Source organism: Dasypus novemcinctus, chromosome 24 (genome assembly GCF_030445035.2).
Source record: "Dasypus novemcinctus isolate mDasNov1 chromosome 24, mDasNov1.1.hap2, whole genome shotgun sequence".
In the NCBI taxonomy this organism is placed as follows: Eukaryota; Metazoa; Chordata; class Mammalia; order Cingulata; family Dasypodidae; genus Dasypus; species Dasypus novemcinctus.
The window spans coordinates 37,003,375-37,023,963 of NC_080696.1; the positions used below are offsets into that span (position 1 = coordinate 37,003,375).

Here is a 20,589-nt window from a genome sequence, read left to right on the forward strand (position 1 = left end):
AGCCAATGCCGACACCCCGAGCTGTGGAGAGCAGAAGCCTGGCCCAGCCCGCACCCCCATCAACGCCCCCACCCCTGCTTTCTCTCCTTTGAGCCCTGACCCCTCCCTGACGTCATCTCAGATTTCCGCCCCCCCCCCCAAGAACAAGGCTCCACCAGGACAGAGCTGTTTTCTGTTGTGTTCACTGTCGTGTCCCCAGGACTCCAAGAGGCACCCAGAGACCGTGGCGCCCAATAAATGCTTGTTGAACGAAGACGTTTTTAAAGGACAATAGCTTGAACCATGAGGGTGGAGGTTCAAGGTCTGGGTGGCTCCCCGGGGTCTGTGGGGGCCAGGAGCCTCCCCCCAACTGTGTGCTGCTGGCTGGGCCGGGCCCTGTGCACGCACGTCCTCGGGCCACCCCTGCAGTGGCCCTGCAAGGTCGGGCCTGTCAGGAGCCCCATTTCCAGAGAGGTGGAGCGACTTGAACCTGAGGCCACACCAGCCCTCCAATGACAAACCCCGCCCCCCCCCCCCCCCCCGATTCCGGGCACAGCCCCCCAGTGGCACGTGCTGCAGGCCGGCCCTGGCCCCGCACCCTGGCGGCCACCCGGGCGTCAGGCAGGAGGGCAGGCGGCGCTGCCTCATCCCGGGCGGCAGGGAGTTTCTCCCCCTGGACTTACTGCACCCGATTCAGCGCCAGCCCCGCTCGTGAAATCTGGGAATCTTGTGGCCCGGGCCCGGGGGCTGGCTGTCTGGGAAAGAGAGCCCGGGAAGGGTTAAGGGGGTGGCAGGAGGCGCCAGGCCAGCTGCCTGGGGCTTGCTCCTGACACCACAGCTGCCTCAGCCCAGCCTGCCCAGGCCCCCACTTCCTTCCCTCTCTGGGCCCCGCACCCCCAGCCAGCTCCCCAGCCTCACGGTCCTCTCCTGAGAAACACGTTGCACCGCCCCCCTCCCAGCAGGGAGGTGGGGGGCCAGATGTGTACATGTTTCTTTCCTTCCAGGAGGCACTTAATAAAAGGGAGCCTCGATGGGTTGAAGCCAAACCGTGATCCTCTGAGCTACACAGAGCGAGGGAGAAAATTATTACATCCACCTCAGGGAAGAAGAGACCGAGGGTCTGAGAAGAAAAGGGACTTGACCAAAGTCACCCAGCCGCAAAATCTTAATTACTTGAAGGGCTAATAATGATCACATAGATCATTAGCAGGAAATACAGTTTTCATTGCCCTGTAGAGGTGCAGGGATTGCCCTGAGGTCAGCAATTTTCTTCCTCACCTTGTCTTTGTTAAGTTGCATGAAGTCACATGGGCTACCTGGGCATTTGTTTGACAAGAGGGACACATGATTTCATAGGGACTGTTTATAAATCAGTCTTCGATTAAATAAATTCTGCCTCTTGAAATCTTGAAAACAAATCTGTGTGTATGCTCTGTACCAGTCACTGCTTATCCGAGTCAGACTCACTCAATCCTCGCAGCAACTCTGTGAGCGTGGCAAAATAATCACTCCATCTCCCAGACAGAAAGTAGAACTGGTAAGAGCGGCTGCTCTGATAAGTCAGTTATTCCAGGCACTGAGGGTATTATGTACCCAAGAGATGAATACTGCTCTTCTCCCCATGTCACCGATGGGGGAAGTGAGGCCCCACGGGGGTAAGTAATTTGCGGGGTAACTCAAGAAGGTCTGAGAGGAGAGGCGGGGGCTGCTGGGGGCACCCCAGCCACGAGCCGCCCCCGGCTACAGCTCACGCCGGGAGAGCATCACCTCTGCAGGCACGAGAGCCTTCGGGTTGCAGCTGCCACTGCCTGAACCACCTGAGAGGTTCACGGTCCTCCCCATTCTACAGCGCAGAAAAGCCAGGGCCCAGAGAGGGCCTGGGACCTGCCCAAGGTCACACAGCAGACACGTGTAGGTTACAGCCTCCTGGGTCAGGCTTTTCTCACTTTCACTCTCCCAACTCCAAGATCTAGGCCAAGGGACAGGTGAGCTGGGTCACAAAAAAGGAAGGACAGGAAGGTGGAAGGAGGGGCTGCGCAGGGAGCAGACACAGTCAGGCTGGGGGGAGGGGGAGGGGCTGATGCTGGGGGGGCAGGTGAGCGCCAGTGATCAGGGCCTTGAAGTCATGCTGAGGATTTGTCCCAGGGAGGCTTTAAAGGGGGGAAGGAATGTGGTCCCTCAACAGAGGATCAACTACTGCGGCCGCCGCCCCTCCGTGCCCTCCACTGCCATCCTGGCCTCTACAGCACAGTCTCCACTGGCAGCCAGAGGGACCCCAGGGAAGCCCAAGTCAGATCCTACCCATCCTCGGCACATAACCCTCCACGGCTCCCACCTCCCGCAGAACTAGAGCCCTCACCTGCCCCCTCCGTCCCCCTCGCTCACCCCCTCCGGCCACCCCGGCCTGTGCTCTTCCTCTACACACCAGCCGCCCCTCCACCTCAGGGCCTTTGCACCTGCTGTTCCTGCTGCCTGGAGCGCTCTCGGCCGCCCATGGCTGCCTCCTCCTCCTGAGCTCTGCTCAGCTGTCACCTGCGCAGGGAGGCCGGCCCCAGCTCCCGCTTGAATCCGCACCCCTCCCCGGCTCCCCTGCTCCCGCCTGCAGCCACTGAACCCTTCAGCTGTAACATGCTCCTTCACTTCTTTGTTTCTTGCCTCCTGGCCCACAAAAGTGCAAACTTCGTGGGGACAGACATCTTTGGCTGCCCCAAGTCCCGCCGTGTCCCCTGCACCTGACACCGGAAGTACGTGATAAATACTTGTTGAGTGAGTAAATTCTTTTCTCTTAGAAAAACTTGGTGAAGTAGTTGCCCGCCCCCCCCTCGCCTTAGAATGACCTTTGTTCCAGGGCCAGATGGAGAAGTGACCCGCCCAGGGCCTCACCGGCACAAGTAGCAGGTGAGCCTGGCCCCAATGGCTGTGGCTTTTCCTCTGGCTTTCAGCCTCTGGGGTCTGGTCTCCACATCAGCCACGTTACCACTGATTCTGCCCAGGAAACTGTGCACTGGGCTGCCCACCTGGCTCCATCTGAAGCTGGAGGAAACTCAGGCTCAGAGGGGTGAGGTGACTTGCCCAAGGCCACACAGCAACAAAGGGTGTGAATGCCGGTCTTTTTGCCTTTCTAACTCTGGTACTTCCTGCCAGAGCATCCGTTTCTCTCTCTCTCCTCCTTTCTTCTCTCCAGTGTGTTTGCAGCCCAGGAAAGCCATTTGTGTGATTTCGAGACTAGCAGGCCTCGACACACACCCCGTTCCAGCCTGCGCCAGGGCAGCGCCTGGCCCCGCGTGCCCCGGGGATGAGCCGCTGGGAGTGCCGCTCCACCCAGCTGCCCCATCTGGGAGCAGATGCCGGGCTGTCTCCCTCGGGCCATCCCTCACCCCCCAAGCATGGTGCTGGGCCTGCGGGGTGGGGGGAGGCCAGCGGTGACCCTGAGGAGCCCACACTGAGCAGGGGTGGCAGGGAAGGGGCAGGCCCAGGGCAGGAACCAGCCTCCAGGTCTTGGTAGTCCAGGACGAAAGAGACAGGCTGGGGCTCGGGGTGGAACACGCAGCCCCACCCCCACCCCGGGAGCCAGGCAGGAATTTTAAAAGAGTGAAGTTGGCCGGGCAAGAAGATACATAGTTCTTATTCCTTGGGCTCAGGTGCAAAGAGACAAGAGGGAGTGGTGGGGACTGGGGCACCTGCCCTGCCTGAACAGCAGCTGCCCCTCAGCTCTAGCTGAGTGAGGCCCTGGGGAATGGAGGCCCAACACAGCAAGATCTTCTGGGGTTTCAAGGGGAACGGGGAACACAGATGTCTATGTAATGCCTTCAGATTTTTAAATATTGGCTCCATTCGTTTCAAAACTTGTTGCGGGCTGAACAAAACCCGCCAGAGCGCCAGGTTCAGCCAATTTGCAGCCTCTGTTGAGGACAGCCCAGCCGGGTCCCGAGTCAGGATCTGCTGGACGGGACGGGGGCCAGGACCCAGCAGCAGGGCCTGTGGGGAAGGTTCTTGTGGGTGGGAGCCCCTCCCGGCCCTCCCCCGCCCTCCCCCTGCCTCTGGGGATCTTCCCTCCGGCAAGGACACAGCAGAGCGTGCATTTGCAGGCAGGTCCAAATTCTCCTCTCCCCTCCCACGTTCCTGCAGCATCACAAGTGGGTGACCCCTCGGTACCCCGGGTCGCCCCCAAAGCCCCGCCCTCAGCAGCCCGTTCTCACCCTTTCCCATCACCCCAGGCCCCAGGCGACGGGCTTCCATAAACGCCACTTTGAATCTTCACCCGGTCGCCTCGGGACCCTGCTTGGGATGAGCAAACCTGCGCTCAGTGCGGGAAATGCCCCGGCCCCACAAGCCCCCGGGGCAGCTGGACCTCCGGCCTCGGCCCCTCTCTCCAGCTAGAACCCAGCCCATCCTCAAGGCTGCCGGGCCTCCCCCAGAGCTCCCTTCCGGTCCATTTATCTGGGCTCTAGGCCACGCGCTGGGGACTCAGACCTAAAGAGGTGAGACCCATCTCAGGCGCGACTGCAGTGTTTGTTGAATGAATATTCTACTCCCTCCCTGGGCATCTCCACCTTCCCAGGGTCCCCCCAGCCCACCCACTTTGTTAGCTAAGCCCTGGCATTTCATCTTGTCAACCTCAGGTCCACGAGCTTCCCAGACACCTCCCCCTGGATGGCCCCCAGGATCCCACTCCGCCGCTTCCCCCAGCCCCCCACAAACTGCTCCTCTGCCCCAATTTCCCCGTAAACCTCATGACCAAAGCCAGAAGCCTGAGTTTCATCCTTAACAGCCCCCGTCCACCCCACCTGGTCACCCGGGCCCGGCAGCCATCCTCCTCAACGCCCCTGCCCCTCCTTGCCTCTGCCTCTTATCCACCCCCCCCCCCCCACTGCACCACGTCCTTCCCATCACGTCTCGCCCAGTGCCCGCCGCCGCCGCCTCCCTGGCCTCTCTGCAGTGATACTCCCTCGCCCTGACCTCCAGCTTCCCACAGCAGCCTGAGTGACACTGTCCCTGCCGCTCTCAGAATGAAGCTCCCTGTCACCTTCAGAAGGAAATCCGAACGCCTCGGCCAGGCTCCAGAGCCCTGCCGGCCCAGGGTCCTTCCCCGGGCCCTGGCTATGTGGCCAGCCCGAGCCATTCTCGCCTCTCCAGCGAGCTGTTCTTCTCATCCCTGAGCCTGGCACCGGGTGCTGCCGCGCCGGAAGTGCGTCCCCCTCGCCAACCCCCTCTTTGGCTCCTCCGCGTGTGCCCTTCGGACTCAGCTTGGATGTCACGGGCTTCAAAAGCCTGCCCTGAATCCTTAGTCCATTTGGGTCCTCCCTGAGATTCCGGATGGGAGTCAGGTGACACTGGCAGGGATCAGAAATCCAGAGAGCTTCAGCAATTTGTCCAAGGTCACACAGCAAGTCAGTGCAGACCCAGAGCAGCCGCCCAGGGCAGGGCCCTGAGCACATCCCCCCAGAAGGTCCACCGGCCCCACCACACACCTCCAGGAGCCGCGGAGCCTGCCCGAGCCCCCGAGCCCAGGGCGGCGCCTGGGAGGCCCAGCAGTGGGCCGCTTGGAAGGCCCCGTACTGTTTCGGTTTTGTAGTCTCATGAGTAACGATGAAATTAAATCAGATCAGGCCCATGACTCACTTATGGAGCCGTCAAAACAGAAAACAAAAACAAGCTGGTTCTGGAGAAGTGAGGCCAGGATGAGGAGCAGAGCAGGGAAAAGGCAAGCAGCCGCCGCCGCCACCCGGGACCGACCATGGAAACTGCTCTCGGGGACGAGGCAGCGGTGCCAAGCAGGGAGTGCTGAGACCCCGGGGTTTCGGGAGCCCGAAGACTTGGGCCCCAGAGGGAGGGCCTGAGACCCTCCATGCTGCTGGACGGCTGCTCTTGTCCTCATGAAAACCCCCAAAAGGCGGGCGCCATTCGAATGCCATTCTACAGAAGAGGAGGAAACTGAGGGTCAGAGCGGCCCAAGGGACAGGCCTCAGGTCACAAGGCCAGCACGTGGGAGGCCTGGAATTGCCGCCTGGCCCCGAAGCCTGTAACAGGACTCAGTCTTGCCATCCGGGAATCGGGCCCCAGGGCCCAGCCCTGATCCTGGGACAACACAGGAGCCAGAGGTCTAGAGAGCCAGGAGGCCCAGGGGTTGGACTTCAGACACGGCGGCCTCTCTCTGCGTCACTCTCTCCATTTATGCAGCATTGGAGTCATGCCAGGTGACTAAGGCAGGCCCTGGAGCTCAGTGGGTCTAACCCCACAGAGCTTCGAAGCCCTGCTCTGTCCACTTTCCAGAAGCCTCTGCCCCCAGGAGAGGAGCTGGAGGTAGAGCCTGTGGTAGGGACCCTGTAGGCCTGCGTCTCCCCGAGAGGTCGCCCTGAGCCAGCGTGAGAAGGTGCAGGGAGCTGGGCTGGGCAGGAAAAGTAGGGACATCCAACTGGAGAGGGTCAGATTTAAGGCGGCGCTAGAAATACCGCCGTCCCGCCGCGCTGGGTCTCCAGGGCTTGCTGTGGGTGGAGCACGGTGCTGGACACTTCTTTCGTTCATTCTCCAAATCTTGATTGAGGTCCTTCTCGTGCCAGGCATTGTGTTGGGCGTTGGGGACAAAGTGGTGACCAAGACATCCAGGAGATGCCAGCCTGGAGAGAGGTGGACAGATAAGCAAAAGTCATGACATGTCAGGTAGTGGTAAGAGCTGCGGAGACCAAGCAAGGAAGGGCGCGCCAGGGTCCGAGGGGGCCCCACTGAGCTGTGCCGCTGAGCAGCGGCCTGAAGCAAAGCATCTCCAGCAAAGGGGCTCCTGGCAGAGGGAACAGAGAGTGCAAAGGCCCTGGGGCGGGAGCGGGCTGGGCGGCCAGTGGGGCTGGGGCAGAGCCAGCCTCCCAACAAGCTGCTGCAGAAGAGGAGCTGCAGGCTCAGCGAGGGGAAGCCACCTGCCCGAAGACCCCCCGACAGGGAACGGCAGCGCAGGGAGCGCGTCAGGCCGCGTGAAGCTTGTCCAGGCTGCCGGGAGGCCCGTGTGCCCACCAGGCCGCAGGACCCTGGGTGGCTCCCGGAGAGCCTGTGTCACCCGCCCTGTCACACCATGGATGTGGTATTGCACAACGAGAGCTCGACAGGGAGCCAGCGCCGGCCTCAGCCCTGCCCTCACCCTGGCCTCCCGGGTCCTCCCGGGTCTGGGGGTCACTGGGGGCGGGGGCAGGAATCCGGAGCCTTCATTGGCCTAGGCGTGAGTGACCGCACGGGGCCGCGGCTGACCCCTGCCCCCGGGCGACCTTTTGAACCTAGGCCTAGAAGCAGTTGTGCAACCTCAGTTTCCCCACTTCGGTGGGCTCCAGCAAGCAGGTAAGGATTCTTGGGTCCTGAGAGCAGGGAGGGCTGCTGACTCCTAGCCCAGGGCTCTTCCTCCTCCACTGCCTTTCACCCACCCCCTGCTCCACCGTCCCCCAGAGCCACCTCCCGCACCTCCCCCAGCCACGGGGATTTCTGGCCCTTCCCGCCCCCAGGCCTTGGCCCAGTTTCCTGCTCTGGGGAACGCCCTCCCTGGGCTGTCTCTTCCCACCCTTGAAGGAAAACTGAGGCAGGATGCGGGGCATAGAGGGGGGCACTCCAGGGAGGTTCCGAGAATATTTGAGCTGGGGGAGGGCAAGTCAGAGAAGGCCGCTCCGAGGGGACCACCTGGCGACAGATGGTAGATGGTCCAGGCAGAGCCGCTGGCACCTGCAGAGGCCCTGAGGGTGACACACCTGTGCCTCAAGGGAGGGCGCTGTGAGGGGGACAGCGGGAGGAGCCGAGGGCCAGGGAGCTGGGGGGCGGGCTGGGGGAGAGGGGGGAGGAGCCACCAGGTCCCTGTGGGTTAGGGGAGGGCCCCCCCGCAGGGACGATGTCAACCTGGGGACCCTGCTCTGGTGGCGGTCCAGCTGGCAGGGCCAGGCCATCGGGGTGAAGGTGCCTCTGCTCTCAGCAGCCCTGGGGCTGCCCTGACCACTAGGCCAGAGGCCTGGAACCAGAGCCAGAGGTTCTGGAGCCCCCGGATGCCTCCTCCTCCAGGGAGCCAGAAGGATTGTCTCTTGGCGATTCTGGGACCCCTGAGAAAGAACCAGCGGGAAAGGAGACTAGGAGGAGAGCTGGGAGGGAAATTTGGGTGTCAAAACCAGGAAGAGGCCTCAAGCAGCCAGGCTCCTCCAGACTTCCGGCATGGCCAGGAGAGATGGAGACTTGGGGGCAGGCTCAGAGCCACCCCCCACCCACCCCAGCCCACCCCAGCCTGCTCACATGGACTTTAGGAAGCCACCCGGAGCGCAGAGGCCTCTCCTGCTGCAGCCTCCCGCTCGGCCCCCTCCACGGCCCCCTCCACGCCCCCCTCCACGCTGGAAGGCCTGCGGGCAGCCTTTGGTGAAACATCTTCCTCACAACCTAGACCAAGCAGGAGCCGGAAAGAAAGGCCCACAGCAGGGGTGTGGCCTTTCACTGTTTGTTCACCAGCTACTTAGTGAGCACCTATTATGTGCTGGACCCCACGTCCAAGGTCACCAGCAAGGGAGGGGTGGAATTCAAATTCAGGACCTCCCTGGCCCTTCCATAGGAGTCTTCGCACCCTGGGGTTCAAATTGCCCACTCAGATCCTGGTGCAGGAGGAGGGCGGAGCGTACACGAGCGGGGGTGTGGGGGGTGTGGGGGGGTGCGCCTATATGGAGCCCCACCTTGTGACAGTCCCCGGGCTAAGACCTCACCTCCTAATTCATAAAAAGGGGCTGACGCCTCCTTCCTCCCAAGGAGGAAACGATTTCAGTCCCAGCAACTCAGCTCTGCCCCTGCAGCACGGAAGCAGCCCTAGACGGTGCCTAAACCAAGGCGCATGCAAGATGCCAATAAAACTTTACTTGCTGGGGAATCGGACTTGGCCCAATGGATAGAGCGCCCGCCTACCACATGGAAGGTCCACGGTTCAAACCCCGGGCCTCCTTGACCGGTGTGGAGCTGGCCCATGTGCAGTGCTGATGTGCACAAGGAGTGCCCTGCCACGCAGGTGTGTCTCCCGTGTAGGGGAGCCCCACGCGCAAGGAGTGCGCCCCGTAAGGAGAGCCGCCCAGCGCGAAAGAAAGTGCAGCCTGCCCAGGAATGGCGCCGCCCACATGGAGAGCTGACACAACAAGAGGATGCAACAAAAAGAGACACAGATTCCCGGTGCTGCTGATAAGGATAGAAGTGGTCACACAAGAACACACAGCAAATGCACACAGGGCAGACAACTGGGGGGGGGGGAGAAAAATAAAAAAAATAAATCTTTAAAAAAAAACATCAGTAGTTGCTGAAGTCTGCCCTATAACAAGTATTCTTTGCTTTAATGAAAATGGTACTCTGGTACTCAATCTGATTAAGCTATTTTGCTTTTCTCTGCCTTAGATTGCTCATCAACAATATGGTAATAAATTGATCTGTGCTCCCTACTTCACCAAGCTATTGGAAGGATCAAATGACATAATGATAGAGAGGCTTATCATTGTACCTTTCGCAATGCATGCAAAAGCACACACTCGCTAGGCAGGCAGAAGTATTAACACACTAAAGAGGGAGGAAGGCTAATTAAAAGAGGTGGAATTCTTTGTCGGAGAATGCCACTATCCAAAAAGGACCTGGAGCCAATCTACCTTGACTGGAGCAGGGGAACTTTCATGAACAGTGATGGAATAGGAGCACTTCTCAATGAGAGAGAAGAGCAAGATGGAGTGTGGCAAGTGGGCAGGAACAGCTTACGCATATCAAATAGGAGCTTACAGATATTAGAAGTGAGACATTGTTTTGACACACAGTAGACATATCAAAGGCATCACTGTGGCCTCAGGGAGGAAGACCTAAGCTAATTCACTGCCTTTTTCTTTTCTTTTCTTCTCTTTTCTTTTTTTGAGATACTGGGGCCAGGGTTTGAACCCGGGACTTCTTATGTGGGAAGTCAGTGCTCAAACACTGAGCCACATCAATTCCCCAAAAATCAGTAGCATTTCTTTTCCCCCCCCCCCCCCAAAGTATCAGGACCAGGAATTGAATCCAGGACCTCATACGTGGGAGGCCAGTGCTCAACCATTGAGACACATCAGCTTCCTCACTGCCTTTTTATGGTACATTCACTGAATCTTTCCTCTTTCAGCTGCCTTCTCTATGAGACAACTAACTCATGCCACTCTTTCATTTAAGTACCTCAGGTGGACTTCCAAGATCAGAGAAGAATTCTCCTCTTATTTGTGCTCTAGTCCTCAAACACTTGAAACCCATTAGGTCTGGGATTTCTAACATTAGCTAATTAGCATCACTTTAGGCATGGTTCTCAACCTTGAGAGCTGAAGCTTTTTTAAAAAGTTAAACCACACCCAGATTAATTCAGTCAGAATCTCTGGAGATAGCACACAGGCATCAGTAATTTTTTTTTTAAAGATTTATTTCTTTATTTTTCCCCCTTCCCCTCCCCCTCCCACTGCCCTCCTGTTTTTGCTGTCTGTGTCCAAGCGCTGTGTGATCTTGTGTACCTATTTCTCTTTTTGTCTTCCCATTTTTTTCTCCTCTAGGATTCACCCGGATTCAATCCTGGGGGCCTCTGATGTGGAGAGAGGTTCGTTGTCAGCCGCATCACCTCAGTTCCTGGTTTCTGCCGTGTGTCACCTTTACTCTCCCCTTCGTCTCTCTTTTGTTGCGTCATCAGCTTGCTGGGTGACTCACTTGCACAGGCACTGGCTCACCACGTGGGCACTCAGCTCACCAGCAAGGCACAAGGCTCACCACATGGACACTAGCTCACTCATGGGCACGCTTTCTCTTCTTTTTCACCAGGAAGGCCCAGGGATTGAACCTGGGTCTGACCATATGGTAGGCGGAAGCCCTATCGCTTGAGCCACATCCACTTCCTGCATCAGTAATTTTTACAGCTCTCCAGGTAATTCCAATGAGCAACCAAAGTTGAGGACCATTGATCTTATAGGCTGTGTGCACGTGTGTGAGTGTGTGCATGTGAATGTATGTCTATTCCCCAAGCTCCACCATTGGAGATTCTGATTTAGTCGGTCTAGAATGGGCCCCCGGTATCTGTATTTTTAAACAATTCCCCAGCTGGTTCTGATAATCAACCACGTTTAGCATAGGTATTGCCTCCCAAACCTTACCTGCCTTGTAAACTAGTCATTTCTGGGGCTATAGTTAAGTTATACAGATATAGATTTTATTTCCTTCCTTTTCTTCGTGTTGCATCATTTTCGGGACAAGAATTCACGTCAACAAAAATTCAATACTTAAAGGAAAGAATTTTTTGAAAATAGGAGGGGAAGCAGTAAGAGAAACCAAATTGGGGGGGGGGGTTAAAGTGTGCAGCTTGCCAGAAAGCAAGAAATCTGGTAAAAAATAAAGGAAACAGTGGAGATGGAGAGAAGAGATCACACACATGAAAATGGAGCTGTCAGGATTCAAAAGCAAATAAACATATAATAAGTCGGTAGCTCCAGAAGTGGTGGGTATAGGACCTTACTTTGGACAGAAAAAGAGAACAGGCAACAGCATCTTTGGTACAGTCCTACCAGCCCAACCTCACCCATCTTTACCTTTACCTTCCACCAATCCTTCCCTTGAGAAAGGATGCTGAGAAGTGGATCAGGAGACTGAGCTCCTGCCTACCACGAGAGGTCCAGGTTTGGTTCCCGGTGCCTCCTAAAGAAAAGCAAGACAGCAAACTGATGTGACAGGCTAGTGCAGTGAGCTGACACAACAAGGTGATGCAGTGAGATGATGCAACCAAGAGACACAGTGAGGAAACACAATGAGAGATGCAACAAGCATGGAGCAGAGGTGGCTCACGCAATTAGGCACCTCCCTCCCACAAGGGAGGTCCCAGGTTCAGTCCCCAGTGCCTCCTATAAAAGAGACCAGCATACAACAAACAGACACAGTGAATGCAAACAAGGGGGTGGGGAGAAATAAATAAATAAAATAAATCTTTAAAAAAAAAAAGGAAGGATGCTATGTCCCTATTCACATCAAGCTAAAGAGTATATTTTAACAGGAGGCAATGATAATAAACCAAAAGAATAGGGTTGAAAAGAAGGAATTTTATGTATGCTGACTGAAAGGAGAAAGTCAGGGAAGAGTATAAGCCTTTCTTAGCTTTCTGGTAACATGTTTTAATTGTTGGGTGCTGATGTCTGTCAACTGTGTTGTTGATGATACAGTTCTCCAACATTGACATTAAAAAGGAGGTTGCATTTGTCTGTCAAAGGGGTGCTGATGCAAAATACCAGAAATCTGTTGGCTTTTCTAAAGGGTGTTTAATTGGGGTAAAGAGCTTACAGTCCCAAGGCCATGGAAAGTCCAGCTCAGAGTATCGTAAGAGGTACTTTCCTCACCAAAGTCAGTTGCCACATGTTGAAGCAAGATGGCAGGGGATCTCTGCTGGGTTTCAGCCTTCCCCTCTGAGCTTCCACTTCCTCTTCCTCTTGAGGCTCCAGGGGCCCAGCTTCTTCCCAATCTCAGCTGAAGGCTGGCATGGGGCTTGTCTCTCAGGGATTCCTATCTCAGTCTCAACTGTCAAGGTCAGCTGTAAGCTATCAGGCAAATAGCTCATCTCTTCCTGGGGTCCCAGAAGCAAAAATGACAGAGTTCTCTCTCTTTCCTTGTGCCTTTTTAAGTGGGTGTCCATTTATATCAGCCCACCAAAGGGATAGGGACTCAATCTGAGTCATACCTTACTGACATAGCCCAGTCAGAAGCCTAAATTGATTTTATATCAAGTTAACTTAATCAGAGGTCCCTCACTGAACTTAACATAATCAAAGGGTATCATACCCAGAGGAAGAGATTAGTTTACAAACTTAACCCTTCTCTTTTTGGGATTCATAAATAATCTCAAACTGTAATAGAAGTATATTACTGACATCCAAGCAATCCTATTGAAAATCCTGATAGTCACAGAAAGGCCATGTCACAGACTTGACAAACTTTAAGAGTCTTGCAACCTATATATATCACCTGCCATGGATGTTAAAATTTCCTTGAAGAAACTGAGTATCAAGACCCTTGGATTCTAAGTCAAACCACCACCCTCATACTTGCTGCTCTGCTTTGCCATAATATTCTTTCCTTTTAATAGTTCTATCTGTAAAACAGGAAAACCTCAAGAATAACTTGATTCCTTGATTAAATGTGGCTTGTTGAAATAAGAGTAGTAAAAAAGAAGAAAGGAAAGATGTCAAAAGGACGGGTAGGGAAGCGGATTTGACTCAACAGATAGAGCATCCGCCTACCACATGGGAGGTACACGGTTCAAACACAGGGCCTCCTGACCCGTGTGATGAGCTGCCCCACGGGCAGTGCTGATGTGCGCAAGGAGTGCTATGCCACGTGGGGGTGTCCCCTGCGTAGGGGAGCCCCACATGCAAGGAGTGCACCCCGTAAGGAAAGCTGCCCAGGGCGAAAAATGTACAGCCTGCCCAGGAGTGGTGACACACAGAGAGCTGGTACAGCAAGATGACGCAACAAAAAGACATAGATTCCCGGTGCCACTGACAAGAATACAAGCAGACACAGAAGAACACACAGCAAAAGGACACAGAGAACAGACAACTGGAGAGGGAGCGGGGAAGGGGAGAGAAATAAATAATAAATCTTTTTTTTTTTTTTAAAAAGGAAGGGTAAAAATATATTTAAGGAAGCATTCTTTCCATAGAAAGTCAGTTTAAATATGGTTGAGTTAGTTACTATTCAGATAATATAGAAAGTGAATTCTCAAAAGAAAAGATTTATATATACTTTAGTGAAGAGAGTAGTCTTTATTTACCTTGTCATTTAGAAGTGGTTTGATCTCTGTGAGCTGAACATCCTGAAGTTCATCCATGAGGAAAGGTGAGAGCAGAGGATTCTCAAGAATTAATCAGTAACTGTGAAACAGAAAAGAATGAAGAAAAAGACTTAAGACAGGAATCGGAAACATAATTGTCCTACTATATTAAATCAAATATTAGCGCTGACCACGTGTCAAGCACCACCCAGGGTGTGGTAGACACAGTAAACTAAGAGAGTTACAGGCAGACTGATTCTAAAGTAGCCTCCATGATCCCTGCCTCTTAGTACTTATACCCTTGTGCAATTTCTCTTGACTTGCTCCTAACCAACAGAGTATGTCAAAGGTGACTGAACGTATGTGAGTTCCTGTACATGATTACATTACCTATGATTTTAACAGCTGTCTGACTGATATACTCTCTTCCCTTCTGGCTTTGAAAAAAGCAAGGTGGCATGTTGAGAAAGGACCACATGGCAAGGAATTGAGAGCAGCTTCCAGTTCAAAAGCAGAAATAAACTGGGTCCCTCAGTCTGAGAGCCTGCAAGGTACTGAATGGTCAACAACCACATTAAGAGAAAAGAAAAAAAATCAAAAACAACCACGTAAGTCTAAAAGCAAAGTCTTCCCCAGGCGAGTCTCAGATGAGAAGCAAGCCCTAACTAACATCTTGACTGGAGTCTTACAGAGGACCCAGCCAAGATGTGCCAACTCCTGACCCACAAAAACTGCAATGGCAGTGTGAATGAAGAGAGAGATGAACTGAGGATAAACTCACTAGTCTTCATTTGGGGAATCACCGCACTGGATGGAGAATATGAACCAGCCTCCAAGATGGCCAGTGACTCTTGACTGCTGACATTCACTCACTTGTGTAATCCCTTATTCAACTGAATCCAGGATGGCACATGTAATCAACAGAATATGGTCATAAAGGCATTGTAGTTTCTGCTTTAGTGTCTTGAATCACTAGTTCTGGGAGAAACCAGCTACCATATTGTGAGGACACTCAAGCAATCCTTTGGAGAGGTCATGTGTACAGGAACCAACTTGCCAGTACCAACCTGCCAGCCATGTAAGCCATCTTACAAATGGATATTCGAGCCCCAATCAAGATTTTGTGACTACAGCCCCAGAGAGATCTGACTATAACTTCATGAGAGATCCTGAGTCAGAACCACCCTACCAATCCCACTCCAGAATTCCTAACCTACAGAAAACATGAGAGGTAATAAATGATTTTGTATTGTAGTAATTTGTTATGTAGCAATAGATAACTAGTAGAGAGAGGGAAAAGATCAGGAAACACAGTGCTGGAGGAAGCAGGAAATTGGAAAGAGAGATGAACCATGAACCTTGCCTCCCTCCCACATGCTGGAAGCCACAGGGGGACACTACAGCTTGGGGATTAAGGGATCTAGTGATTCTGACCCAGAATACAAAGCTCCAGGCTTCACTCCCTCTACCTTGGCTCTGAACCCATCAAGTAAGGAAAAATGCTGGCTCAATGAGTTGAAGATTAAGCCATTCAACAACCATTTATTGAGTACCCAAACTTAGCAAAGCACTACAGAAGATACAAAGATGGTCCCTGCCTTCCAGGAGCTTACTACAGAGCAGAGATGACAGCTACACATAAAACAAACTATAAAATGAAAAGAAAAGAAAAAAAAAAGGGGAGGGGGGCATAGTAGTTCACAGAAGGAGTAATTACTTCTCGTTGGTAGGAATCAAAAGAGCCTTCACAAGGTTCACAAGGGAAGTGACATATGAGCCAGGACTTGAACTGTCAACAACTCCTTGGGAAGGTAAGCTGATAATGCTGGAAAATCGTAATAAATCTTGCTCATATTGGTCTACTGTATTGCTAGAGGTTCCACCTTACGAAGTTTGCAATGATTAACAGGTCTTAAGGCTGTGACTCCATTCTGATCCACTGAGAAAAGCTGCCTAGTGCAGAGGACAGCATATTTCCCCCCAAGGATGAGCATATCACAGTGGCAATGGAGCAGATAAGGACCCTCATCCCTTCCAGAACCCCGCATTCCAAGACCCATCCCTTCCAGACCACCAGACTCACACATTCCAAGAATATCCTACCTCCTAGCCTACTACCCCCAAACAATGCACTGGAAGAATTCACTTTTACAGCCCCTAACCAACCATAGGCTGTACTAGACTCTAACCCCCTTCCCTCAGACTAACATTTGCCCGCCTTTGATGTACTGTATAAAGTCAGATCCACCACCTTCCACGAGCGGGCTGAAGTCTAATCTTCAGACCCCCTCCGTTGGGAGAGCTTCCCAATCAATAAACTTCTGCCTGCCTGCAACTAATCAGTCTCCGTGTCCCAGTAAGCGCCATTTTTTCCCTAACATACATGGTTTTTTTTTCTCTAACATACATGAATCCACTTTTCCATTTTACCTCCAAAGACAGGATGGCATGGTTTGATTTAATTAGCTAGGGAAAGAATTATGTGCTCCAGGCTACCTTTCAGGTACTAAGAGCGAACACATCAAAATAAATGCTGCTCCCAACTGTGACTACATTTGGGTAGACTAACAAGAGTCCTTTAATCATTCCTCTTAGCGATCCAGAGGTTGCCAATGGGAATATCCTGTCCATGGTCCCCACAGGTCAATCGTAAGTATCCCAAACATTCGAGACATCTAGAGTGTGCAAGCCTGATATTTAACCTTCTTACAGGAAAGTGATTATTTTTTCAGATGCCATGCACCTTATAAACTTGAATGAAACAGAAGCAGACAAAAAGAAGAACAGCAGCAAAATGGACACAGAGAATAGACAACTGGGGTGGGGGGAAGGGTGGGAAGGGGGGAGAAATAAATAAATCTTAAAAAAAAAAACAAAACTTGAATGAAGTACTGAATGCTCAGCACCTGAATTTTTTTAAAAACAGTAACATTTCAAAAGGGGATGAGGTGACTTAAATCATATGTCACAAGTTTCAGCCAGCACCTGTTATTCTCATTTAGACTCTACTATAATCCAGTTAACTCTCAAAATATGGGTCTAATTGGGACCTATACAATGTGGTTTTTTTTTAAAAGATTTATTTTATTTATTTCTCTCCCCTTCCCCTCACCCCAGTTGTCTGTTCTCTGTGTCTATTTGCTGGATGAAAATAGACTAACATGTTAACAGTGGTTGGTTTTCTTTGGATGAAAGAATTATTAATAAAGTTTATTACTGTGATTTCCAAATTTCAGAAGTGAGCACGTACTGCGTTTATAGTAGGAAAATGAACTTTAAAATTGCCATTTTAATTAACTGATAGATAGTGAAGTTCAAATGAAAAGTAGCCACAGTTTATGGTTTATAAACACACTGAGGGAAGCGAATTTGGCCCAGTGGTGAGGGCGTCCGTCTACCACATGGGAGGTCTGTGGTTCAAACCCCGGGCCTCCTTGACCCATGTGGAGCTGGCCCATGCACAGTGCTGATGTGCACAAGGAGTGCCACGCCACGCAGGGGTGTCCCCCGTGTAGGGGAGCCCCACACGCAAGGAGTGTGCCCTGTAAGGAGAGCCGCCCAGTGTGAAAGAAAGTTCAGCCTGCCCAGGAATGGCCCCGCCCACACGGAGAGCTGACACAAGATGATGCAACAAAAAGAAAGATTCCCGTGCCACTGACAACAACAGAAGCAGACGAAGAAGATGCAACAAATAGACACAGAGAACAGACAACCGGGGTGGGGGGGAAGGGGAGAGAGATAAACAAATAAATAAATAAATAAATCTTAAAAAAAAAAAAAAAAAGACAGTGACCATTCACATTCCACATATTAGAAAATCTAAGGCTTTCTTTCCGGGACTGCTTTTTTTCTCAGTTCTCACTGCCGCAGGTTTTTGTCAATGAGAAGTTTTATAGTACCTATAAAAACACAAAGATCATATGGTGGAAAATTCCATCTCCAGATACCTCAGCTGCATAGACAGGCTCCCTCCTGGGGATTGAAGACCTGCAGCTCCCTTATCTGCACAAATTATACAGCTATCAGATACTACTGTGGAATGAAGGTTTTTAATAGGAATTTTATAACCTGCAGAAGACAAGAAAATGTTTACTCTCTTTCCCAGTCTTATGAGGGAGAGGAGGACTGACAAGTAAAAACTAACCATCCTCAAACTGAGGAAGTGAGCCTAACAGTTGGAAAGGGAAAGGGGAATAGATGGGCACCTACTATGTGCCAAGAATTAAATCTAAGCACTTTATGTTTAATCCTCATAACAATCCTCTTGGACAAATATTTTCTTTTCTTTTTTCTAATTTTACAAGATGAGAAACGGGCTCAGAGAATTTACATGATTTTTCCAAAAATCCCACATCTAAATAATAGGGCAAGGATTTAAAAACCTTTGCTCTTCGCACTATACCATAATGCATAATGTCTTCGTGAGGCCCCATCTACTGATTGTAGGAGTCTGGGCAAGTCCTTTATTCTCTAGTCATACCATGATGCCTCCTTGAGGTAGAGGTAATAGAAACCTAGAGCAATCCTATACCACCAATGACTCAGACACTTTAGAAATGAAGGTTTGAGTCATTACACAAGGATAAAAACCCTCACTACTGAAGCAGGCTAGTAAGACAAGAAATCATTAGATGGATCTGGAACCTGACAAGTTCACGGGTCATTGAGGACACCCCCGCCCCGCCAAGAGGGCTGCTGGAAGACCCTCATGAGATTCTTCCATTCAGAATGCGATTTCCTCTAGAAGCCAGGAGAAGTCCCAGATATTCTCCAGGGCCTTATTATCGGGTCCTCCTGGGGAATTGATGGGTGGGGTAATCAAAACAGCAAATAACTGGAAACTCCTCTCATGCCATTAGCAAAGGGGTGGAATAATTAATGGTTCAAAAAGCAAGCGCATAGGAAGCGGACTTGGCCCAACTGGACAGGGCGTCCGCCTACCACATGGGAGGTCCGGGGTCAAACCCCGGGCCTCCTTGACCCGTGCAGAGCTAGCCCATGTGCACTGCTGATGCACACAAGGAGTGCCCTGCCACACAGGAAAGCCCCACGTGCAAGGAGTGTGCCCCGTAAGGAGAGCCGCCCAGTGCAAAAGAAAGTGCAGCCTGCCCAAGAATGGCGCCACACACACACAGAGCTGACACTACAAGATGACACAACAAAAAGAAACACAGATTTCCGGTGCCGCTGATAAGGATAGAAGCGGCCACAGAAGAACACACAGAGAATGGACACAGAGCAGACAACTGGGGGGGGAGGAGGGGAGAGAAATAAAATTTAAAAAAAAAAAAGCAAACACAGAGACCAACCTCTCTCTCTTGTTTTTTTTTTTTTTTTTTAAGATTTTTTACTTATTTCTCTCCCTTTTATCCCCTCTCCCCATTGTCTGCTCTCTGTGTCCATTCGCTGTGTGTTCTTCCGTGACTGCTTCTATCCTTACCAGTGGCACCAGGAATCTGTTTCTTTTTTGTTGCGTCAGCTCTCCGTGTGTGCGGAGCCATTCCTGGGCAGGCTGCACTTTCTTTTGCGCTGGGTGGCTCTCCTTACGGGGCGCACTCCTTGCACCTGGGCTTGCCGGCGGGGGACCCCCTGCGTGTCGGGGCACTCCTTGCGCACACCAGCACTGCGCATGGGCCAGCTCCACACTGGTCAAGGAGGCCCGGGGTTTCAACCGCGGACGCCCCATCCATTGGGCCAAGTCCGCTTCCCTCTCTTGCTCTCTTGACTTAGCCCTGTCCTGGTGCCTTGTTCGTGCCTTATTCTGCTTCTTTGCCCCCACCTGGATCAATATGCAAGTAAAACCTGGTTATTTATAATCTATAACGGGAAACTGTAGTCCATAATTATCACTCTTCAGCCCTTTCCTCTCTACCTGGATCCATGATCTGTTATTTTCTTCCATTTCTCTTCCCTCCCTATCTTAATAAATTACTGGCCTAATTAACCTGACGTATACTTGAAATTCATTTCTGCAGCATAGTCAAGAACACAGACAAAATCTGGTTACATTATTTCAGCAGTTAGCTGCTTATTAGCAAAAAATCTTTAAAACAGATGATGATGGAGTAGAGTTTCTTAATTTCATTTCATTCTGCCTTATTCCAAAAAGGATTTCAGTAAGCTAGGTGGGGTTTTTAAAAAAAAGATTCGACAGATGAACTAGAAGGGAAACATACTAGAAAAAGAACATTTTAGTAGCTAACTGCATAAATCTAGCTAAAAGGTGACAAGGATCTTACCAAATTATTGGAATTGCAAAAATAAAGAAAAAAGGAGATTTGGGATATAAGGTTGATGAAAAATAGTGTGAAGTGGGAGGAGTCAGATTTTGCCAAGGTTGCTAGTTAAGGAGATAAAAGAATGATGGCACAATTAACAAAAATGGAGGAGCTACTTAACAGAGAAATTGGTAGGGAAAAAAATCTATTTTGAGTCTGAGCCAAAATATGGGCATTCAAGAGAGACCCAAAAGCTTGAGTATGAGTGACAGTCAATGAGGTAAATCTGTAGGCAATCACCAAACCAAAGACAAGGAGGAGATACAGTCCCTGGGCTCTTCTGAAGGACAACTCAGTGAAGGAGGTGAAAGTAGAACCAGTAAGAGCCAAAAAATGTTCAAAGAAGCAAGAGGAAAAGCAGAAGTACAATGTCAAATAAGTCAAGGGAGAAGAGAGATTTACACAGAAGGGGAGGAAAACTATCGAATGCTGAAGAGGAGAGGAGTTTGAGAACTAAGAAATGGCCATTATCTTTCAACAGTGAGTCAACAGTATTAAAATCTAGGAAAAATGAGGTTCGGTTCTCTATGACAAAAAGTC

The 20,589-nt window shown here is 51.6% G+C and overlaps 1 long non-coding RNA gene across 1 annotated transcript in view; it reads right to left on the reverse strand.

The window, feature by feature from the left end:
- Window positions 1-1,129: 1,129 nt before the first annotated feature.
- The window catches only part of LOC101429001 (uncharacterized), a 30,772-nt gene continuing 11,312 nt past the window's right edge, over window positions 1,130-20,589 (reverse strand). The window contains exons 2-3 of the long non-coding RNA XR_188054.5: window positions 13,772-13,871; window positions 1,130-6,596 (exon numbers count right to left, since the gene is read on the reverse strand). This is a non-coding gene — a long non-coding RNA (uncharacterized lncRNA). The remainder of the gene's footprint in view (window positions 6,597-13,771; window positions 13,872-20,589) is intronic.